We start from the raw sequence: 7499 nt of genomic DNA on the forward strand, positions 1-7499 counted from the left end.
TTGGGAGGCTGAAGCAAGAGGATCACTTGAGGCCAGGAGTTTGAGACCAGCCTGGGCAATATAACAAGACTTCATCTCTTAAAAAAAGGCCGGGCGCAGTGGCTCAAGCCTGTAATCCCAGCACTTTGGGAGGCCGAGACGGGCGAATCACGAGGTCAAGAAATTGAGACCATCCTGGCAAACACGGTGAAACCCCCATCTCTACTAAAAAATGCAAAAAACTAGCCAGGTGAGGTGGCGGGCACCTGTAGTCCCAGCTACTTGGGAGGCTGAGGCAGGAGAATGGTGTAAACCCGGGAGGCGGAGCTTGCAGTGAGCTGAGATCCGGCCACTGCGCTCCAGCCTGGGCCACGACAGAGCGAGACTCTGTCTCAAAAAAAAAAAAATTAGCCGGGCATAGTGGCAAGCAGCAACGGTCCTCGCTGTTTGGGAGGCTGGGGCAGGAGGATCATTTGAGCCCAGTAGGTCAAGGCTGCAGTCACCTATGATTGCACCACTGCACTCCAGCCTGGGCGGCAGAGCGAGAAGCTTCTAACTTCATAGCGATGTAATCAGAGAACAAAGACTGTAGGAAACCTATTCTGTAAGATTTATGGAGGCTACTGTGTGGCCTAGCAACCACATGATTAGTGTCTGCAGGTGGTCAAGGCTCTCTATGTATCTAGCACTGAAGGCAGAATTCCATGTGGGTCAAGGCTGTGGCTTGTATGGATCTCCCATATCTTTGCTCGTTGATCTGATTGGCTTATCAATAATTGAAAGAATTGTAAGGGTGGATTTATCAATTTCCCCTGCAGTTCTGTCCATTTTTAGCTTCATCTGTCTAGAGATATTTTACCCAGTGTATCCCTGTATAGAACGGCTGTATCTTCTTGCTAAATAGAACCTATTACCATTATGCAGAGACCAACTCTATGCCTTCTAATGCTTTTTGTCTTTAAGTCCATTTTGTCTAATATTTATCTAAGTACCACAGTCTTTTGGGTAGTATATTACAGACAGATCTTTTTCTCCATCCTTTTATTTTGACCTTTATGTGCCCTCTGCTTTAGATGTACCTTTTAAAACAAGAGACAGAGGTGGAAAGAGTAGTTAGGATAATAGACCCCTCCTCCTCCTCCAGAGAAAGCTGTAAAATCACTGACTTCTGCAGACATGGCTTGGATTTAAGGAAGGGGCCCATTTCAGCCCCTGCCCATCTTGTGGTTCCCTAGATGGAGTCAGAGAAATCAGATGGGGAAAGAGCAAGTGCCACATAAAAGAACCCAAGGAATCTCCGTGTCTCCGGAAATGTAGAGAATGCAGGCGCCCTCAGTTCTCCTTCCTTCTTTTCTTTTGCTATATTTGGCTTTTGTTTTCATTGCTTTTTAACTCTCCAGGAGGTCAGACACATAGCTTGGGGACCAGAAACTGAAAAAGCCTGCGGGGAAAAGAAGAACTCAGTAAAAAGAGATCCACTGAAAAGCCAGCCCATCAGGGCAGGAAGTGCCCCTTCCTGGGTCTGTTAGTTCCACAGTGCTCTATGAAAGACACTCCACATTTCAGTTATGTTGTGAGCTCCTTCCTTGCGTGCAATAGCCTTTTCTGCTAAATCAGAAGATCCTCAATTTAGAGCAAAACTTGTATGTCCACATTTAAGTTCCCTTATGAGCTCCTTCCTTGCGTGCAATATCCTTTTCTGCTAAATCAGAAGATCATTGATTTAGAGCAAAACTTGTCTGTCCAGAGAAGCAAACCAAGGGCTGCACATGGGTGAAGAACCCAGCCCTAACCATCAGGGAGCAGGAGGGAATTTGGTGAGTGAGGCAGTACTGGTCCCATCTCCAGGCAGCCAGTTTTCCGATCCATGGAAACGCTAGAGCCTTTTGGAGGTGTCCGGTGATGGAGATGAGTGCCTGGTTGGTTGAAAGCAGTCACTGCTGTGAGGACGGCAAGCCGGGAGGAGAAAGAGAAGGCAAGCAGAGTGAGTCAGAGTCAACGTCTCAGGAGCAATGCTTTCGCACCTTCTGTCCCATTTTCTTTTCTGCACATGTATACCTGATTGTCTGGTGAACTAGAGAGAAAGAATGTCTGTCTACTTACGGACATTAAGTAGAAAGCAGCAAAATTCGAGCTGGGCGCGGTGGCTCATGCCTGTAATCCCAGCACTTTGGGAGGCTGAGGCGGGTGGATCACCTGAGGTCAGGAGTTCCAGACCAGCCTGGTCAACATCGTGAAACCCCTTCTCGACTAAAAACACAAAAAGAGTAGCTGGACATGGTGGCAGGTGCCTGTAGTCCCACCTACTCAGGAGGTTGAGGCAGGAGAATCACTTGAACCCGGGAGGCGGAGATGGCAGTGAGCCAAGATCGTACCATTGCACTCCAGCCTGGGCAACACGAGCAAAACTCCATTGTCAAAAAAAAAAAAAAGGAGCAAAATTCAAAGTTTTTAATTGAGTTGCAAGTACATCAGGCTTTTCAAACCAACTTATTAACTTGAGAAAATAGCCCTTGACTTAAAGAGACAGACTCAAACTCATGACATGATTTTTTCTTTCTTTCTTTCTTTCTTTTTTTTTTTTTTTTTTTTTTTTGAGACAGAGTCTCACTCTGTCACCCAGGCTGGAGTGCAGTGGTGCGATCTTGGCTCACTGCAACCTCTGCCTCCCTGGTTCAAGTGATTCTCCTGCCTCAGCCTCCCAAGTAGCTGGGACCTCAGCCTCCCAAGTAGCTGGGACTACAAGGACCTGCCACCAAGCCCGGCTAATTTTTGTATTTTTAGTAGAGAGAGGGTTTCTCCATGTTGGCCAGGTGGGTCTTGAACTCCTGACCTTAGGTGATCCACCCTCCTTGGCTTCCCAAAGTGCTGGGATTGAGCCCGACCTCATGACATGTTTCAACTGAGACATGACTATCTACTCAAAATAATTGTTTTTTAGAGAAGACATTTAAAATGGAAACTTTGGAAGTCAGTTTACCCACATGGATCACATGCTTTCTAGAAATACCACACACTTAACCTAAACATTTCACTCACAGGAACTTGTCCTAAGACCAGAAGGGGTCAACTGGACGCAGACGAAGGTATGAAGATATTAACAGCCTTGCTTTTTATAATAGAGAAAACTCAGAAAATAACCTAAATGACTATTGGTAGGAGATTGATGAAACAAATAATGGCATACCTATGCAGGGGAATACTTTACAGCCATTAAAATTATGCTACAGATCAATAATTATTAACATGGAAGATAGCCATTGCCAAAAGCAACATGATACCATTTTGCTTTTAAAAAGAAACGTGTGTACAAAGGTATGCATACCTTAAAAAATGTTTGAAAATTATTCATCACAATGTTAACAACATCTATCTGAATGTTAGGATTATTGGCAATCCATTTTTTCTTTGTGCTTTTTTATATTTTGTAAGTTACTTGGAAGAAATACACATTATAATAATGTATAAAAATTAAAAGTTGTTAAAGGGTCCATTGATAAAATTCTTTCAACCTTTAAAAGAATAATTGATCTATTTATGGCTTGTGTTTACTCTAAATTATAAATTCTTAAAGAATAGGGAGCGATTTTTCTTCTTATATTCTCTCCACAGCTCCATATGCAACACTGCATGTAATAAGAACTCTGTAATGGCTGTTGATTGACTGGGTATTTAGACGTCAAGCATTGAGAAGATATTAGCAAAAATAGCTAAGAACTAAATTGCATGGCTGGGCCTTTGGCACTAGAACCTTAATAATTGAAAACTAAAACCTTCAAGTCATTTGTTTTTATTATAAATGAACCCACCTCTCACAACTCCCCTTCGGTTTTGAAATCCTGCCAAAGTGTTTCTTCTGATCCCATCCCTTGGCTAATGTGAAAGTTTTAAAAGCTTCTTAATGACATCATTATCCTGCAAATAATCATGAAGGAGACAAAAATGAACCAGGTTTTTGGTAAAGCCATGCACGGACCTGTGATTTCTGATGAGAGCAGAGATTGTCTAGGCAACTTAGAGAAGGTGATAAAGTCTTATTTGGCCAGCCTAACTTTCTCACCAGCATCTTTGACCTCTGTGTCAGTCAGCTATTGCTGTGTAACAAACAGATCAAAAAGAATTCAGTGGTAAAGAAAAATAGCATGTGTTTTTTAAACTAAACTGGGCTCATCTGGGAGTCTCTGCTTCTTGAAGCTATGAGTCTGGTTGGCCCCATCCCTTCCACCTCTATGATTTGGACCTCAGTCTGCTCCATGTGTACTCATTATGGGGTCCATGTTAAAGATGGAGAAGCTATTCAAGGGAAGCTCTTCTCATGTCAGTAACAGAAGGGCAAGAGTGCCTGTCCAGCTGTGCAAGCAAACAGCAAATTTCTGCTTGTGTCATCTATGCTCACCTCTTTTTGGCCAAAGCCAATGCCCTACATCAGCACAGCAGGAAAATGGATTCTGCCTCCATAAGACTACACAGCAAGCATGCATGATAGACAAACGAGAATTCAATCTACCACACCGTGCATTTCAGCAAATCTCATTCACCACTTCTCCTACTGAGCCATTCAGTGTCTTCATGCAGTCCCTGGCTTCTTCACACGGAGGTACTGTGAATGGAATGAAAGGAAATGAAATTTGTATTATCAGAAAGCACATCATGTGGGAACATTACTGAACCCCAGGGAATGAACTATAGGATTTCAGACAAGACAGCCCTCCAAGACACTTCTATATAATCATCTATTCTGCCCAAGGGAAAAGCCAGTCTGGCCTGGAGTGGTAAACTGCACCTTCTGCACCTTCCTTTTTTTTTTTTGAGATGGACTCTCCCTCTGTCTCCCAGGCTGGAGTGCAGTGGTATGATCTCAGCTCACTGCAGCCTCCACCTCCTGGGTTCCAGTAATTCTCCTGCCTCCCAAGTAACTGGGATTACAGACACCGACCACCATGCCCGGCTAATTTTTTTTGTATTTTAGTAGAGATGAGGTTTCACCATGTTGGCTAGGCTGGTCTTGAACTCCTGACCTCAGGTGATCCAACTGCCTCGGCCTCCCAAAGTGCTGGGATTATAGGTATGAGCCACCGTGCCCAGCCTACACATTCTTTTGAGTAAATAAAGGCCGATGTGATGTTTTGTTGGTCCAGTTCTTTTTTCTTGTGAAGATTCTTTGGAGAGGAAAAAACTCTTCCCCAGCAGAGGTGGGTGCATGGTCTGGTAGACTGAATTCTTGTTTTCTATCATGCATGCTTGCTGTGTAGTCTTACGGAGGCAGAATCTATTTTCCTGCTGTGCTGGTTTGGGGCATTGACTTTGGTCAAAAGGATGTCCAGCATAAATGACACAAGCAGAGATTGGCTGTATGCTTGCAGTTTTCATCTCTCTTAGTCATCGTGTAGCCAGAACAGGAAAGGAGCACAGGGCAGAGGCACAGAGAGAATTGTGCCAGGCACACGAGGAGAGTGCTTACAAGCTGAGGGAAGAATAGAGTCCACTTTGCCTCAATTTGAGAAGATACACGGTGATTGCTGCCACAGCGTGGGGCAGGCAGGAGGTCACCTCCGTCAGCTGTTGTAATTGGCACCATCTGAGGAAGAGCATTTAGATTTCCTTCAAATTGCTGAGTGGCAACAGCATTTACGCTAATGACTCCATGCTTTAAATCTCTAGGGAAAGCATGTGAAATTTTCCTTTACAGAGTTGTAAATGAGGCTGTGTTTTGGGGGGGACCATGGTGAGGTGTGCAGATAAATGGGAACCCTATTAGGAATGTTGAAAGGAGGCAAGTTGTGGGTTAAAGAGGACTTCTGCAGTCGTTAGCAACTAACAGAGGCTTCTAGCTTTTCTCTCCAAATCTAGACGCTCATTGGCAATTTTCATGTCTATTATGTTCTGAATGAGAAGGGGCATCTTTAGTTCTCAGGTGCTTGAACGTTGCTGAGATGAGAGGAACACAGAGCGGTATCATCACTAACACAAGGCAGTCCATAGTGAGACTTAGAGATGAGTACCAAAATGAGGGAGGCTTGAAAATAGGATGATTGGGCCGGGTGCAATGGTTCACCCCTGTAATCCCAGCACTTTGGGAGGCCGAGGCAGCTGGATCACTTGAAGTCAGGAGTTCAGGACCAACTTGGCCAACATGGGGAAACCCCATCTCTATTAAAATACAAAAAACAACAACAACAACAACAAAATCCACATGTGGTGGTACACACCTGTAATTCTAGCTACTCAGGAGGCTGAGGCAGGAGAATCACTTGAGCCTGGGAGGCAGAGTTTGCAATGAGTTGAGATTACTCCACTGCACTCTAGTCTGGGCAACTGAGTGAGATTCTATAAAAGAAAAAAAAAAGAAACGAAGAGAAAGAAAGAAAGAGAGAGAGGGAAAGAGAGAGAGAAAGAAAGGAGAAAGAAAATAGGATGCTTGGAGGGAGGGGTCCTCAAAGCATGGCTCTCAGACTGGCAGCTTCAGCATCACCCAGGAGCTTGTTAGAAATACAAGTTCTTGGTTCCTACCCAAGCCTACTGAATCAGAAACCCTGAGGGTGGGACCCAGCAACCGTGACCTTGAGAGGTGCCCCAGCCATCTCAGGCTCCTTGACCAACCACCTAAACTAGGGAGAGAAATCAGGATTAGGCCTTCATGGGTCAGGCATTCCATTCCAACCAGAGCTCAGTAGCAATATTAGTCAGTAGTACTATCTGTGTTGAGTAAGTTCACTGAAAGCTGATCACAGTGAATGAACAGGAATGGGAGTCTAAGAATGTGAGAATATAAGGAAACCAGCCTTCTCTCAGAGGCAAGTGGAGCTAAAATAATATAGAATCTAGGCACACGTGGTTCACGTCCATAATCCCAAGGCTTTGGAAGGCTGAGACAAGAGGATTGCTTGAGCCCAGGAGTTGGAGAGCAGCCTGGGCAACATGGCAAGACCTTGTCCCCACAAAAAACTTAAAATTAGCCAGACGTGCTATCATGTGCTTGCAGTCCCAGCTACTTGGGAGGCTCAGGCAGGAGGATTGCTTGAGCTCAGGCATTCAAGGCTGCAGTGAGCTATGATTGCACCACTGCACTCCAACCTGGGCAACAGAGTGAGATCCCATGTCTCCAGGTGACATCATGGGAATGCCTAAAGCCAGGTCTATTCCTGGACTTTGCAATTGCAGGAACCAATACATTTCCTTTTCATCAAAGTCATTTTGAATTGTGTTTTCTGTCCCTTGAAATTTAAAACTTCTAACAGATACTGATGGTTTAGGGTCTAAAGGTCAAAGGTGCTGCTGACTTCATTATAGCACACACACACAAAATGGAAGTACTGGTGTCAAGATGTGAGGCTGTTCTTGGCTGGAGAGGACCAGCCTGGAAACTCTAGTCGCTTCCAGGCCCTCAAATGGTAAATGCTTGAGATTATGAATAAATATGCTAATTACTCTGATCTGATCACGATAAATTATATGTATGGCAACATAATTATGTATTCCATAAATATGTACAATTATTACATGTTAATTTGATGTTTTAA

General features: G+C 44.2%; 1 long non-coding RNA gene across 1 annotated transcript; it reads right to left on the minus strand.

The window, feature by feature from the left end:
• Positions 1-937: 937 nt before the first annotated feature.
• On the minus strand, positions 938-6236 carry LOC108543948 (uncharacterized). Its single transcript, XR_001889711.1, has 4 exons — positions 6189-6236; positions 4376-4579; positions 3789-3894; positions 938-1919 (listed from the first exon to the last, which is right to left on the minus strand). It is a non-coding gene; the product is annotated as an uncharacterized LOC108543948 (long non-coding RNA).
• Between the last annotated feature and the right edge of the window lie 1263 nt (positions 6237-7499).

This window comes from Rhinopithecus bieti, unplaced genomic scaffold (assembly GCF_001698545.2).
Source record: "Rhinopithecus bieti isolate Rb0 unplaced genomic scaffold, ASM169854v2 scaffold_1017, whole genome shotgun sequence".
NCBI lineage: Eukaryota > Metazoa > Chordata > Mammalia > Primates > Cercopithecidae > Rhinopithecus > Rhinopithecus bieti.